We start from the raw sequence: 16,401 nt of genomic DNA on the forward strand, positions 1-16,401 counted from the left end.
CGCGCCCGTGGGCGGAGATATCTATGGACTTCGTCACGGGGCTTCCGACCTCGCATGGGCGAACCACCATACTCACAGTGGTGGATAGATTTTCAAAGATGGCTCATTTTATCGCCTTGCCCAAGCTCCCGTCCGCTAAACGAACCGCCACCGTGATGATGGACCACATATTCCGGGTTCATGGGTTCCCGAAAGACATAGTTTCCGATAGAGGGCCCCAATTCGTATCCAGGTTTTGGCGGGAGTTTTGCAAGCTCATAGGGGCAACCGTGAGTCTCACGTCAGGCTATCACCCGGAGGCAAACGGACAGACTGAACGTATTAATCAACAGTTGGAGACAAGTCTCCGCTGCCTGGTCTCCCAGAACCCCTCCTCGTGGAGCAAGAACCTCTCCTGGGTGGAGTATGCCCACAACTCCCTGCCCACCACGGCTACAGGTATGTCCCCCTTCAAGTGTGTGTTTGGCTACCAGCCCCCTGTCTTCCCTGACAGTGAGCCGGAGGTGACGGTGTCTTCGGCCCACGCCTTGGTGCGCCGCTGTCATCGCGTCTGGTCGGCGGCTCGGGCCACGCTGGTCCGACAGGGGGACCGGGTAAAGCGGATGGCTGACCGGAGGAGACGTCCGGCGCCCGTGTACCAGAGAGGTCAACGTGTCTGGCTATCCACCAAGGATCTTCCCCACCGGGGGGACTCCAGGAAACTGGCGCCTCGCTTCGTGGGTCCGTTCCCCATCGCCAAGGTCGTGCACCCGGCCGCGGTGCGTCTACGCTTGCCCAGGTCCCTTGCAGTCCACCCCACCTTTCACGTGGGGAAGGTCAAGCCGGTGGTGGACAGCCCGTTGGTGCCGGATCCGGCGCCCCCTCCGCCTCCGCGGACTGTGGACGGTGGGACGGCCTACACCGTCAAAGAACTATTGGATGTGCGCAGAAGAGGCCGGGGCTGGCAGTACCTGGTGGACTGGGAGGGTTATGGACCGGAGGAGCGGCAATGGGTGCCGCCTAGTTATATTTTGGACCCGGGACTTTTTGAGGACTTCTATGCGGCTCACCCTGGGGCTCCTGGGCCGTCTGGGATCCGGCCCTAGGGGGGGGGTTCTGTCATGCGGTCGCGTTTATTTTTTCAGTTTTTTGTCTCGTCAATTGTCGTAACTTTACTTCCGGTTTTATTTTGTCATTCCTTCCGTTTCAGTTCGTGTTTCCTTCCTCGGTGTTGGTTGTCTTGTCTTCCCTGATCCCGATTGTGTGCACCCGCGTAATCGAGACTAATTGTCATCACCTGTGTCCCCGCCCGTTTGTGTGTATTTAGTCCGTGTCTTCCCCTTGTCTTGTGCCAGTGTGTCTAGCCTCGTCCCGACCACCAGCGATTCCTTGATGTCCGAACTCTCTGAAAGAACTCTCCTTTTTGTCTCGCCGCCGAGCGACGCTTTTGGTTGTGCCTGGGTCTCCAGCGCCTTTTTGTCTCGTTCCAGTGCGACTCCTTTTGTTGGTACCTTTTGCTACACGTTTTCCCTCGAAAGAGGCGTTTTGATTTGTACTTTTAGCCTTTCGACTCGCCACAGTGCGACGCCTTTTGTTTGTACTTTTTGCCCCGTGTTTTCCCTCGCAAGAGGCGCTTTGTTTTGTACTTTTGCTCTGAGTGCTTGCTGGAATAAATCCCAGATAGATCCGACTCTGCATCCGAGTCCTTCGCCTTGTCCCCTGCCTGACAGCCTCATTCGACTTCCAGCGGCCGGCGAGCTCGCGCACCCGCCCGGCACATCCGGGAGGCCGTGCGCACGAGCCAAGTGGCCGAAAATAGCCCCCGCCGAGCGGATCGGCTGTTTATAAGCACCGCGGAGGTGGTCGCGACGCCTCATTCGACTTCCAGCGGCCGGCGAGCTCGCGCACCCGCCCGGCACATCCGGGAGGCCGTGCGCACGAGCCAAGTGGCCGAAAATAGCCCCCGCCGAGCGGATCGGCTGTTTATAAGCACCGCGGAGGTGGTCGCGGCGCCTCATTCGACTTCCAGCGGCCGGCGAGCTCGCGCACCCGCCCGGCACATCCGGGAGGCCGTGCGCACGAGCCAAGTGGCCGAAAATAGCCCCCGCCGAGCGGATCGGCTGTTTATAAGCAGCGCGGAGGTGGTCGCGGCGCCTCATTCGACTTCCAGCGGCCAGCGAGCTCGCGCACCCGCCCGGCACATCCGGGAGGCCGTGCGCACGAGCCAAGTGGCCGAAAATAGCCCCCGCCGAGCGGATCGGCTGTTTATAAGCACCGCGGAGGTGGTCGCGGCGCCTCATTCGACTTCCAGCGGCCGGCGAGCTCGCGCACCCGCCCGGCACATCCGGGAGGCCGTGCGCACGAGCCAAGTGGCCGAAAATAGCCCCCGCCGAGCGGATCGGCTGTTTATAAGCACCGCGGAGGTGGTCGCGGCGCCTCATTCGACTTCCAGCGGCCGGCGAGCTCGCGCACCCGCCCGGCACATCCGGGAGGCCGTGCGCACGAGCCAAGTGGCCGAAAATAGCCCCCGCCGAGCGGATCGGCTGTTTATAAGCACCGCGGAGGTGGTCGCGGCGCCTCATTCGACTTCCAGCGGCCGGCGAGCTCGCGCACCCGCCCGGCACATCCGGGAGGCCGTGCGCACGAGCCAAGTGGCCGAAAATAGCCCCCGCCGAGCGGATCGGCTGTTTATAAGCACCGCGGAGGTGGTCGCGGCGCCTCATTCGACTTCCAGCGCCCGGCGAGCTCGCGCACCCGCCCGGCACATCCGGGAGGCCGTGCGCACGAGCCAAGTGGCCGAAAATAGCCCCCGCCGAGCGGATCGGCCGTTTATAAGCACCGCGGAGGTGGTCGCGGCGCCTCATTCGAATTCCAGCGGCCGGCGAGCTCGCGCACCCGCCCGGCACATCCGGGAGGCCGTGCGCACGAGCCAAGTGGCCGAAAATAGCACCCGCCGAGCGGATCGGCTGTTTATAAGCACCGCGGAGGTGGTCGCGGCGCCTCATTCGACTTCCGGCGGGCGGCGAGCTCGCGCACCCGCCCGGCACATCCGGGAGGCCGTGCGCACGAGCCAAGTGGCCGAAAATAGCCCCCGCCGAGCGGATCGGCTGTTTATAAGCACCGCGGAGGTGGTCGCGGCGCCTCATTCGACTTCAAGCGGCCGGCGAGCTCGCGCACCCGCCCGGCACATCCGGGAGGCCGTGCGCACGAGCCAAGTGGCCGAAAATAGCCCCCGCCGAGCGGATCGGCAGTTTATAAGCACCGCGGAGGTGGTCGCGGCGCCTCATTCGACTTCCAGCGGCCGGCGAGCTCGCGCACCCGCCCGGCACATCCGGGAGGCCGTGCGCACGAGCCAAGTGGCCGAAAATAGCCCCCGCCAAGCGGATCGGCTGTTTATAAGCACCGCGGAGGTGGTCGCGGCGCCTCATTCGACTTCCAGCGGCCGGCGAGATCGCGCACCCGCCCGGCACATCCGGGAGGCCGTGCGCACGAGCCAAGTGGCCGAAAATAGCCCCCGCCGAGCGAATCGGCTGTTTATAAGCACCGCGGAGGTGGTCGCGGCGCCTCATTCGACTTCCAGCGGCCGGCGAGCTCGCGCACCCGCCCGGCACATCCGGGAGGCCGTGCGCACGAGCCAAGTGGCCGAAAATAGCCCCCGCCGAGCGGATCGGCTGTTTATAAGCACCGCGGTGGTGGTCGCGGCGCCTCATTCGACTTCCAGCGGCCGGCGAGCTCGCGCACCCGCCCGGCACATCCGGGAGGCCGTGCGCACGAGCCAAGTGGCCGAAAATAGCCCCCGCCGAGCGGATCGGCTGTTTATAAGCACCGCGGAGGTGGTCGCGGCGCCTCATTCGACTTCCAGCGGCCGGCGAGCTCGCGCACCCGCCCGGCACATCCGGGAGGCCGTGCGCACGAGCCAAGTGGCCGAAAATAGCCCCCGCCGAGCGGATCGGCTGTTTATAAGCACCGCGGAGGTGGTCGCGGCGCCTCATTCGACTTCCAGCGGCCGGCGAGCTCGCGCACCCGCCCGGCACATCCGGGAGGCCGTGCGCACGAGCCAAGTGGCCGAAAATAGCCCCCGCCGAGCGGATCGGCTGTTTATAAGCACCGCGGAGGTGGTCGCGGCGCCTCATTCGACTTCCAGCGGGCCGCGCACTCGCGCACGCCGCCCGGTTCAAATTTTCTAAGTGCAACGCACAATGAGATGCATGAGAAACGGCCTTGGTTACCATCACATTTGAAGCGATGAATACGAAGTTAAATTTTATGACTCGGTGTATAAGTCGAGGTCGATTTTTTTCGGTCGATTTTGGATCGAAAAAGGTCGACCAATACACCGGCAAATACGGTATATATACTTATTATAAATGTAGTATTTATTTATATAGATTTATTGTTTATTTATATATATAAAGGCAGGTCCGCAAAAATATTTCTGACGCGTAGCCGGTCCGTGGCGCAAGAAAGGTTGGGGACCACTAGTCTAAAAGAATCTGGCCGTAACTGGAATAGGGTTCTACGCGAATGCCCAACGGAAAAGTGAAGTGCACAAAACCTGCATTTGGCTGTATCAAAATAAATGTCATGAAAAAGGTAAAAACACTACATGGAAGCGCAATGTGTTGTGCTGGGTTCTTTTACAAGTAAAGACTGCTGCTTTGAGTTCACAGGGAGCCATGCTCTTTATTCACTGTACATAGAGGTTTTTAACTCGTGTTGTAGTTTCAGTGTCGGAGTTCAAACTAGGCTTGCAGTTTCCGAATGCCATTCGTGATGGGTGCTGTAAAAAGTTCTTGGCTTAAACGATTGAAGTGCACATAAGAAAAAAAAAAAAAAGAGCTTGAAGTGCACATAAGAAAAAGAAAAAGCTTACAGCACCTGGTATTCCCAGGCAGTCTCCCATCCAAGTACTGACCAGGCCCGACCCTGCTTAGCTTCCGAGATCAGACGAGATCAGGCGTTCTCAGGGTAGTATGGCCGTAAGCCGTGAGGTGACCCAACATTTTGCATTTTATAGACACAATCGCCCCTGAAACTAGCGAGCAAGCCAATGAAGCCTTCAAAACTGCTTCGGCACATGGAGACCAAGCATCCTGCATTAAAAGACAAACCTTAACCACTTTGGGTTTCATTGTCTCCGATTACGCCTGGATGGGACCGGCTCGTTTCTGAGAAACAAGCTCGGTGCTCCAAATAATTCAACGTAATGGTGACTTTTATTTTTATGTGGTTTATATTTGTTTTTATGCCAGTCGTATCCTTTTATTTAATCCTATTTATATATATTTATTATAAATGTAGTATTTATTTATATAGATTTATCCATCCATCCATCCATCCATTTTCTGAACCGCTTAGTCCCCACGGGGGTCGCGGGCGTGCTGGAGCCTATCCCAGCCCTCATCGGGCAGTAGGCGGGGGACACCCTGAACTGGTTGCCAGCCAATCGCAGGGCACACAGAGACAGACAACCAATCGCACTCACACTCACACCTAGGGACAATTTGGAGTCTTCAATCGGCCTACCAAGCATGTTTTTGGAATGTGGGAGGAAACCGGAGTGCCCGGAGAAAACCCACGCGGGCCCGGGGAGAACATGCAAACTCCACACAGGGAGGGCCGGAGGTGGAATCGAACCCGCACCCTCCTAACTGTGAGGCGGACGTGCTACCCAGTGCGCCACCGAGCCGCCTATATAGATTTATTGTTTATTTATATATATAAAGGCAGGTCCGCAAAAATATTTCTGACGCGTAGCCGGTCCGTGGCGCAAGAAAGTTTGGGGACCACTAGTCTAAAAGAATCTGGCCGTAACTGGAATAGGGTTCTACGCGAATGCCCAACGGAAAAGTGAAGTGCACAAAACCTGCATTTGGCTGTATCAAAATAAATGTCATGAAAAAGGTAAAAACACTACATGGAAGCGCAATGTGTTGTGCTGGGTTCTTTTACAAGTAAAGACTGCTGCTTTGAGTTCACAGGGAGCCATGCTCTTTATTCACTGTACATAGTCTGTCCTCTAGCGGTAAAAACGTGAACTGCAATGCTATGGCTGTCGCCACACAATGTAGGTTTTAAACTCGTGTTGTAGTTTCAGTGTCGGAGTTCAAACTAGGCTTGCAGTTTCCGAATGCCATTCGTGATGGGTGCTGTAAAAAGTTCTTGGCTTAAACGATTGAAGTGCACATAAGAAAAAAAAAAAAAAAAAAAAAAGCTTACGGTAACTGGTATTCCCAGGCGGTCTCCCATCCAAGTACTAACCAGGCCCGACCCTGCTTAGCCTCCGAGGTCGGACGAGAGCGGGCGCTCTCAGGGTAGTATTGCCGTAAGCCGTGAGACCGATCAGAATTTTTCATTTTATAGACACAATCGCCCCTGAAACCATGCCAAGCAGCGGCGGGACTTGATGGCTGTGGTAAAAGTTTCCTTTCACAATTGACGTGGGAAAAAAAAAAAAAAAAGGCTTTCAGCACCTGGTATTCCCGGACGGTCACCCTTCCCTTTTGTTTTTTTTTTTTGTTTTTTTTACAACCAGGGCCGAAACAGGCTTTCTTCCAAGGCTTTTGGTGTTTTCTGGAAACATGGCTATCATGAAAAGTTATTGACAGCTTTTTATGCGGTAGCACGAATTTGCCGTTGCGACCTGCATTTTGCTGAATCAAAATAAATGCCTTGAAAAGTTTAAAAACACTTCATGGAAGTGCTGTGTTGGGTTCTTTTACAAGTCAAGCCTGCTGCTTTGAGTTCACAGGGAGCCATGCTCACTGTACATAGTCTGCTCTCTAGCGGTAAAAAATTTAACTACAATGCTGTGGATGTCACCACATAATATAGCTTTCAAACTCGTGTTATAGTTTCAATGTCGGAGTTTAAATTAGGCTTGCTGTTTCCGGATGCCATTCGTGATGGGTGTTGTAAAAAATAGCTTCTTAAACGATTGAAGTGCACATAAGAAAAAGAAAAAGCTTAAAGCACCTGGTATTCCCAGGCGGTCTCCCATCCAAGTACTAACCAGGCCCGACCCTGCTTAGCTTCCGAGATCGGACGAGATCGGGCGTTCTCAGGGTAGTATGGCCGTAAACCGTGAGGTGACCCAACATTTTGCATTTTATAGACACAATCGCCCCTGAAACTAGCGAGCGAGCCAATGAAGCCTTCAAAACTGCTTCGGCACATGGAGACCAAGCATCCTGCATTAAAAGACAAACCTTAACCACTTCGGGTTTCATTGTCTCCGATTACGCCTGGATGGGACCGGCTCGTTTCAGAGAAACAAGCTCGGTGCTCCCAATAATTCAACGTAATGGTGACTTTTATTTTTATGTGGTTTATATTTGTTTTTATGCCAGTCGTATCATTTTATTTAATCGTATTTACCGTATTTGCCGGTGTACAGGTCGACTCGGTGTATAAGTCGACCCCCTAAAATTCGACGGAAATTTACGATTTTATGATATATCCTTTGTATAAGTCGAGCTCAATTGTTGCATTATATTAAACTTCAAAATTCAATATGCGAAATTTATTGACGAAATGTGTTCAAATTCTGGGAGGCCGTGCGCATGCTGCTGTTTATAAGCACCGCGGAGGAGATCGCGGCCGGCGAGCTCGCGCACGCCGCCCGGCACCAACGGGAGGCCGGAAATAGCTCCAAGCCGAGCGGATCGGCACTTTATAAGCACCGCGGAGGAGATCGCGGCGCCTCATTCGACTTCCAGCGGCCGGCGAGCTCGCGCACCCGCCCGGCACATCCGGGAGGCCGTGCGCACGAGCCAAGTGGCCGAAAATAGCCCCCGCCGAGCGGATCGGCTGTTTATAAGCACCGCGGAGGTGGTCGCGGCGCCTCATTCGACTTCCAGCGGCCGGCGAGCTCGCGCACCCGCCCGGCACATCCGGGAGGCCGTGCGCACGAGCCAAGTGGCCGAAAATAGCCCCCGCCGAGCGGATCGGCTGTTTATAAGCACCGCGGAGGTGGTCGCGGCGCCTCATTCGACTTCCAGCGGCCGGCGAGCTCGCGCACCCGCCCGGCACATCCGGGAGGCCGTGCGCACGAGCCAAGTGGCCGAAAATAGCCCCCGCCGAGCGGATCGGCTGTTTATAAGCACCGCGGAGGTGGTCGCGGCGCCTCTGTCATGCGGTCGCGTTTATTTTTTCAGTTTTTTGTCTCGTCAATTGTCGTAACTTTACTTCCGGTTTTATTTTGTCATTCCTTCCGTTTCAGTTCGTGTTTCCTTCCTCGGTGTTGGTTGTCTTGTCTTCCCTGATCCCGATTGTGTGCACCCGCGTAATCGAGACTAATTGTCATCACCTGTGTCCCCGCCCGTTTGTGTGTATTTAGTCCGTGTCTTCCCCTTGTCTTGTGCCAGTGTGTCTAGCCTCGTCCCGACCACCAGCGATTCCTTGATGTCCGAACTCTCTGAAAGAACTCTCCTTTTTGTCTCGCCGCCGAGCGACGCTTTTGGTTGTGCCTGGGTCTCCAGCGCCTTTTTGTCTCGTTCCAGTGCGACTCCTTTTGTTGGTACCTTTTGCTACACGTTTTCCCTCGAAAGAGGCGTTTTGATTTGTACTTTTAGCCTTTCGACTCGCCACAGTGCGACGCCTTTTGTTTGTACTTTTTGCCCCGTGTTTTCCCTCGCAAGAGGCGCTTTGTTTTGTACTTTTGCTCTGAGTGCTTGCTGGAATAAATCCCAGATAGATCCGACTCTGCATCCGAGTCCTTCGCCTTGTCCCCTGCCTGACAGTACACACTGGCCAGACATGGACTCGGCAGAGTCGGAGCACCTGTGCGCCACAGTGCGCTCCCATGCCTCACTGCTCGCCCAGCACCAGAGGGAGGTGGGCGACTTGGGAGAAGAGATCCGAGGACTCGCTAGGAATCAAGAAAATTTCAGAGGAGCGGTCGCCACCCAAGTAGCAAAGCTGGGTCAGCAAATGCAGGAAGTGCTCTCGCTCTTGAACGCGGGACCAGCAGCGACCTCCAGTACACCCGTCGCTTCCCCCGTTCCTTCCCTTGCAAGAGGTCCCATGACTGGCAGTGCCAGACTGGCTCCTCCAGAGCGCTACTCCGGAGAACCCGGCCTTAGCCGGGCTTTTATTACAGAATGCGAGATGAACTTTGAGAGTTCCCCAGCAGAATTCCCCACCGAGCGCTCCAAGGTGGCCTACATGGTATCCTACCTGACGGGAAGGGCCCGCACATGGGCCACCGCGGAATGGGCCAGGGATTCCATCTCCTGTCACTCTCTCCCCGCTTTCATCCAGGCCCTGCGAACGGTGTTCGATCCCATTTCCGCTGACCGAGACAAGGCTCGCCAACTCTGTCAGATAGACCAGGGACAAGACACCGTCGGAGACTACGCCATCCGGTTCCGCACGCTGGCCGCGGCGAGCGGGTGGAATGCGGCGGCACTATATGACATCTTCCTCCGGGGTCTGTCAGGACCCATCCAAGATCAGCTAATCCCCTTAGATCTTCCCACCGACCTCGACGCCCTCATCGCTCTGGCTATCCGCACTGACAACCGGCTGCAAGAGTGGAGAAAGCACCGACGCAGCAACGCTCCCGCCTTCGTTCCAGTAGCCGGCCCTGACGCTCACCACTCCAGGCCGTACGGGGATCGGCAGCGCCAGGAGCCAGAACCGATGCAGTTGGGCAGAGCCAAGTTAACAGAGGAGGAGAAGTTACGGCGGCGCCGAGAGGGAAGATGCTACTACTGCGGCGAGCTCGGACACCTCCTTCTCTCCTGTCCAGTGAGGAGGACCCTGAAGGTAAGCGCCTTCTCGGCGGCTCTGTCCTCGGGGCGAGTGCTTCCCAAGGGCAGGATCACCCAGTCGGGAAGAGAGATAGAACTCGAAGTATTAATAGACTCAGGAGCAGACGAAAGCTTGATAGACTGGGCATTTGCTCGCCGGTGCGGGGTAAAGACTGAGCTACTGAACACTCCCGTGAAAGCTAAGGCACTCAATGGACAGGCACTCTTTGAGATAACTCACATAACCGAACCAGTCTCGTTGTCAATTGGCCTCCACCAGGAGAACATACGTCTACATGTCGTGACCTCACCAATGAACCCTCTCGTTCTCGGGTATCCATGGCTTCAACGCCACAACCCCGCTATAGACTGGGAATCAGGGGAAATAACGGGATGGGGGTCCGACTGTCATGATTCCTGTATCAAGTCTAACCCGCGCCCTGTGCCTTCCGCTCCAGACGCGCCAACCCCAGACTTAACCGGGGTCCCTGCGTGTTACCACCAATGGGCCGAGGTATTCAGCAAGGCCAAGGCTACCTCTCTGCCTCCCCACCGTCCGTATGATTGCGCCATTGACCTGCTGCCGGGATCAACGATACCCAAGGGGAGGCTGTATTCTCTCTCGGGACCTGAGAAGCAAGCCTTGAATGAATATATAGACTCCTCCTTGCAAGCAGGGCTGATTCGACCGTCGTCGTCGCCTGCGGGGGCGGGGTTCTTTTTCGTGGGCAAGAAGGACGGCACCCTACGTCCCTGCATTGATTATAGTCCCCTCAATCAGATCACCATCAAGAATCGGTATCCGCTCCCACTGATGTCGACCGTGTTCGACCAATTACAGCAAGCCCGGGTGTTCACCAAGTTAGATCTGCGCAACGCCTACCATCTGGTGCGCATCCGGGAAGGGGACGAATGGAAGACAGGGTTCAACACGCATCGAGGACATTTTGAATACCGCGTCATGCCATTTGGCCTCACCAATGCTCCCGCTGTGTTTCAGGCCATGATAAACGATGTTTTGAGAGACTGTTTGGACCGGTTTGTGTACGTATATTTGGACGATATTTTGATTTACTCCCCAGATCTGAAGACCCATAGGGTTCACGTCGAGACGGTGTTGCAACGACTCCTGGAACACCAACTATACGTAAAGGCCGAGAAAAGTGAATTTCACAAGAGCACCGTTTCTTTTCTCGGCTTCATCGTAGCCCCGGGCAAAGTAGAGATGGACCCGGCGAAAGTAAGCGCGGTAACGGAATGGCCTACCCCTGACTCACGTAAGAAGGTGCAACAATTCCTGGGCTTTGCCAATTTTTATCGGCGATTCATTAAGGGCTTCAGTGCCACAGCGGCTCCCTTGCACGCGCTCACGTCTCCTAAAGTCCCCTTCCGCTGGTCAGCAGAGGCGGAGGCGGCCTTCCAGGAGCTAAAGAACCGTTTCAGCACCGCTCCCATCCTCACGCTCCCTGATCCGTCGCGGCAGTTTGTGGTGGAGGTGGACGCCTCCAATCAAGGAGTAGGTGCCATCCTTTCGCAGAGGGCCAAGAGCGACAACAAGCTCCATCCGTGCGCGTTCCTGTCTCGACGGCTGACGCCCGCCGAACAGAATTATGACGTGGGGGATCGCGAACTGTTGGCAGTCAAGCTGGCATTAGAAGAATGGAGACATTGGTTAGAGGGAGCACAGCAGCCTTTTTTGGTCTGGACAGACCATAAAAATTTAGAATACATTAAGTCAGCTAAGAGACTGAATTCACGCCAAGCCCGCTGGTCACTTTTTTTCAATCGTTTTAACTTTACTTTGTCCTACAGACCGGGAACCAAGAACACCAAGCCTGACGCCCTCTCCCGTGTTTTCAACTCGGACCCAGAAATTAAGAAGCCTGAGACTATCCTGCCTTCTCATTGCCTGGTTAGAGCCGTGACCTGGCCTATCGAAGGCCGGGTACAGCAGGCCAATGGTAACGAACCACCCCCTAGTGGTTGCCCTGAGAACCGACTATTTGTCCCTGCTCAATTACGATCCCAAGTCATCCATTGGGCTCACACCTCCAGACTCTCCTGCCATCCGGGCATGCGCCGAACGCTGTTCGTAATCCAGCAGCGATTCTGGTGGCCCTCCATGAGGGCAGACGTCAAGGAATACGTTGCCGCCTGTCCCGTCTGCGCCCGGAATAAGAACGCCCACGGCGCCCGCATGGGGTTGCTGCATCCCCTACCCATTCCTTCGCGCCCGTGGGCGGAGATATCTATGGACTTCGTCACGGGGCTTCCGACCTCGCATGGGCGAACCACCATACTCACAGTGGTGGATAGATTTTCAAAGATGGCTCATTTTATCGCCTTGCCCAAGCTCCCGTCCGCTAAACGAACCGCCACCGTGATGATGGACCACATATTCCGGGTTCATGGGTTCCCGAAAGACATAGTTTCCGATAGAGGGCCCCAATTCGTATCCAGGTTTTGGCGGGAGTTTTGCAAGCTCATAGGGGCAACCGTGAGTCTCACGTCAGGCTATCACCCGGAGGCAAACGGACAGACTGAACGTATTAATCAACAGTTGGAGACAAGTCTCCGCTGCCTGGTCTCCCAGAACCCCTCCTCGTGGAGCAAGAACCTCTCCTGGGTGGAGTATGCCCACAACTCCCTGCCCACCACGGCTACAGGTATGTCCCCCTTCAAGTGTGTGTTTGGCTACCAGCCCCCTGTCTTCCCTGACAGTGAGCCGGAGGTGACGGTGTCTTCGGCCCACGCCTTGGTGCGCCGCTGTCATCGCGTCTGGTCGGCGGCTCGGGCCACGCTGGTCCGACAGGGGGACCGGGTAAAGCGGATGGCTGACCGGAGGAGACGTCCGGCGCCCGTGTACCAGAGAGGTCAACGTGTCTGGCTATCCACCAAGGATCTTCCCCACCGGGGGGACTCCAGGAAACTGGCGCCTCGCTTCGTGGGTCCGTTCCCCATCGCCAAGGTCGTGCACCCGGCCGCGGTGCGTCTACGCTTGCCCAGGTCCCTTGCAGTCCACCCCACCTTTCACGTGGGGAAGGTCAAGCCGGTGGTGGACAGCCCGTTGGTGCCGGATCCGGCGCCCCCTCCGCCTCCGCGGACTGTGGACGGTGGGACGGCCTACACCGTCAAAGAACTATTGGATGTGCGCAGAAGAGGCCGGGGCTGGCAGTACCTGGTGGACTGGGAGGGTTATGGACCGGAGGAGCGGCAATGGGTGCCGCCTAGTTATATTTTGGACCCGGGACTTTTTGAGGACTTCTATGCGGCTCACCCTGGGGCTCCTGGGCCGTCTGGGATCCGGCCCTAGGGGGGGGGTTCTGTCATGCGGTCGCGTTTATTTTTTCAGTTTTTTGTCTCGTCAATTGTCGTAACTTTACTTCCGGTTTTATTTTGTCATTCCTTCCGTTTCAGTTCGTGTTTCCTTCCTCGGTGTTGGTTGTCTTGTCTTCCCTGATCCCGATTGTGTGCACCCGCGTAATCGAGACTAATTGTCATCACCTGTGTCCCCGCCCGTTTGTGTGTATTTAGTCCGTGTCTTCCCCTTGTCTTGTGCCAGTGTGTCTAGCCTCGTCCCGACCACCAGCGATTCCTTGATGTCCGAACTCTCTGAAAGAACTCTCCTTTTTGTCTCGCCGCCGAGCGACGCTTTTGGTTGTGCCTGGGTCTCCAGCGCCTTTTTGTCTCGTTCCAGTGCGACTTCTTTTGTTGGTACCTTTTGCTACACGTTTTCCCTCGAAAGAGGCGTTTTGATTTGTACTTTTAGCCTTTCGACTCGCCACAGTGCGACGCCTTTTGTTTGTACTTTTTGCCCCGTGTTTTCCCTCGCAAGAGGCGCTTTGTTTTGTACTTTTGCTCTGAGTGCTTGCTGGAATAAATCCCAGATAGATCCGACTCTGCATCCGAGTCCTTCGCCTTGTCCCCTGCCTGACAGCCTCATTCGACTTCCAGCGGCCGGCGAGCTCGCGCACCCGCCCGGCACATCCGGGAGGCCGTGCGCACGAGCCAAGTGGCCGAAAATAGCCCCCGCCGAGCGGATCGGCTGTTTATAAGCACCGCGGAGGTGGTCGCGACGCCTCATTCGACTTCCAGCGGCCGGCGAGCTCGCGCACCCGCCCGGCACATCCGGGAGGCCGTGCGCACGAGCCAAGTGGCCGAAAATAGCCCCCGCCGAGCGGATCGGCTGTTTATAAGCACCGCGGAGGTGGTCGCGGCGCCTCATTCGACTTCCAGCGGCCGGCGAGCTCGCGCACCCGCCCGGCACATCCGGGAGGCCGTGCGCACGAGCCAAGTGGCCGAAAATAGCCCCCGCCGAGCGGATCGGCTGTTTATAAGCAGCGCGGAGGTGGTCGCGGCGCCTCATTCGACTTCCAGCGGCCAGCGAGCTCGCGCACCCGCCCGGCACATCCGGGAGGCCGTGCGCACGAGCCAAGTGGCCGAAAATAGCCCCCGCCGAGCGGATCGGCTGTTTATAAGCACCGCGGAGGTGGTCGCGGCGCCTCATTCGACTTCCAGCGGCCGGCGAGCTCGCGCACCCGCCCGGCACATCCGGGAGGCCGTGCGCACGAGCCAAGTGGCCGAAAATAGCCCCCGCCGAGCGGATCGGCTGTTTATAAGCACCGCGGAGGTGGTCGCGGCGCCTCATTCGACTTCCAGCGGCCGGCGAGCTCGCGCACCCGCCCGGCACATCCGGGAGGCCGTGCGCACGAGCCAAGTGGCCGAAAATAGCCCCCGCCGAGCGGATCGGCTGTTTATAAGCACCGCGGAGGTGGTCGCGGCGCCTCATTCGACTTCCAGCGGGCCGCGCACTCGCGCACGCCGCCCGGTTCAAATTTTCTAAGTGCAACGCACAATGAGATGCATGAGAAACGGCCTTGGTTACCATCACATTTGAAGCGATGAATACGAAGTTAAATTTTATGACTCGGTGTATAAGTCGAGGTCGATTTTTTTCGGTCGATTTTGGATCGAAAAAGGTCGACCAATACACCGGCAAATACGGTATATATACTTATTATAAATGTAGTATTTATTTATATAGATTTATTGTTTATTTATATATATAAAGGCAGGTCCGCAAAAATATTTCTGACGCGTAGCCGGTCCGTGGCGCAAGAAAGGTTGGGGACCACTAGTCTAAAAGAATCTGGCCGTAACTGGAATAGGGTTCTACGCGAATGCCCAACGGAAAAGTGAAGTGCACAAAACCTGCATTTGGCTGTATCAAAATAAATGTCATGAAAAAGGTAAAAACACTACATGGAAGCGCAATGTGTTGTGCTGGGTTCTTTTACAAGTAAAGACTGCTGCTTTGAGTTCACAGGGAGCCATGCTCTTTATTCACTGTACATAGAGGTTTTTAACTCGTGTTGTAGTTTCAGTGTCGGAGTTCAAACTAGGCTTGCAGTTTCCGAATGCCATTCGTGATGGGTGCTGTAAAAAGTTCTTGGCTTAAACGATTGAAGTGCACATAAGAAAAAAAAAAAAAAGAGCTTGAAGTGCACATAAGAAAAAGAAAAAGCTTACAGCACCTGGTATTCCCAGGCAGTCTCCCATCCAAGTACTGACCAGGCCCGACCCTGCTTAGCTTCCGAGATCAGACGAGATCAGGCGTTCTCAGGGTAGTATGGCCGTAAGCCGTGAGGTGACCCAACATTTTGCATTTTATAGACACAATCGCCCCTGAAACTAGCGAGCAAGCCAATGAAGCCTTCAAAACTGCTTCGGCACATGGAGACCAAGCATCCTGCATTAAAAGACAAACCTTAACCACTTTGGGTTTCATTGTCTCCGATTACGCCTGGATGGGACCGGCTCGTTTCTGAGAAACAAGCTCGGTGCTCCAAATAATTCAACGTAATGGTGACTTTTATTTTTATGTGGTTTATATTTGTTTTTATGCCAGTCGTATCCTTTTATTTAATCCTATTTATATATATTTATTATAAATGTAGTATTTATTTATATAGATTTATCCATCCATCCATCCATTTTCTGAACCGCTTAGTCCCCACGGGGGTCGCGGGCGTGCTGGAGCCTATCCCAGCCCTCATCGGGCAGTAGGCGGGGGACACCCTGAACTGGTTGCCAGCCAATCGCAGGGCACACAGAGACAGACAACCAATCGCACTCACACTCACACCTAGGGACAATTTGGAGTCTTCAATCGGCCTACCAAGCATGTTTTTGGAATGTGGGAGGAAACCGGAGTGCCCGGAGAAAACCCACGCGGGCCCGGGGAGAACATGCAAACTCCACACAGGGAGGGCCGGAGGTGGAATCGAACCCGCACCCTCCTAACTGTGAGGCGGACGTGCTACCCAGTGCGCCACCGAGCCGCCTATATAGATTTATTGTTTATTTATATATATAAAGGCAGGTCCGCAAAAATATTTCTGACGCGTAGCCGGTCCGTGGCGCAAGAAAGTTTGGGGACCACTAGTCTAAAAGAATCTGGCCGTAACTGGAATAGGGTTCTACGCGAATGCCCAACGGAAAAGTGAAGTGCACAAAACCTGCATTTGGCTGTATCAAAATAAATGTCATGAAAAAGGTAAAAACACTACATGGAAGCACAATGTAGGTTTTAAACTCGTGTTGTAGTTTCAGTGTCGGAGTTCAAACTAGGCTTGCAGTTTCCGAATGCCATTCTTGATGGGTGCTGTAA

At 55.5% G+C, this 16,401-nt stretch overlaps 3 non-coding genes and 1 pseudogene across 3 annotated transcripts; all 4 read right to left on the reverse strand.

The window, feature by feature from the left end:
- Positions 1-4,845: 4,845 nt before the first annotated feature.
- On the reverse strand, positions 4,846-4,964 carry LOC125974262 (5S ribosomal RNA). Its single transcript, XR_007483433.1, has one exon. It is a non-coding gene; the product is annotated as a 5S ribosomal RNA (ribosomal RNA).
- Positions 4,965-6,191: 1,227 nt separating this feature from the next.
- LOC125974371 (5S ribosomal RNA) lies at positions 6,192-6,310 on the reverse strand (annotated as a pseudogene).
- A 632-nt stretch (positions 6,311-6,942) lies between these two features.
- LOC125974256 (5S ribosomal RNA) lies at positions 6,943-7,061 on the reverse strand. The gene has a single exon (XR_007483427.1). It is a non-coding gene; the product is annotated as a 5S ribosomal RNA (ribosomal RNA).
- An 8,192-nt stretch (positions 7,062-15,253) lies between these two features.
- On the reverse strand, positions 15,254-15,372 carry LOC125974263 (5S ribosomal RNA). The gene has a single exon (XR_007483434.1). It is a non-coding gene; the product is annotated as a 5S ribosomal RNA (ribosomal RNA).
- Between the last annotated feature and the right edge of the window lie 1,029 nt (positions 15,373-16,401).

Source organism: Syngnathus scovelli, chromosome 8, assembly GCF_024217435.2.
Source record: "Syngnathus scovelli strain Florida chromosome 8, RoL_Ssco_1.2, whole genome shotgun sequence".
In the NCBI taxonomy this organism is placed as follows: domain Eukaryota; kingdom Metazoa; phylum Chordata; class Actinopteri; order Syngnathiformes; family Syngnathidae; genus Syngnathus; species Syngnathus scovelli.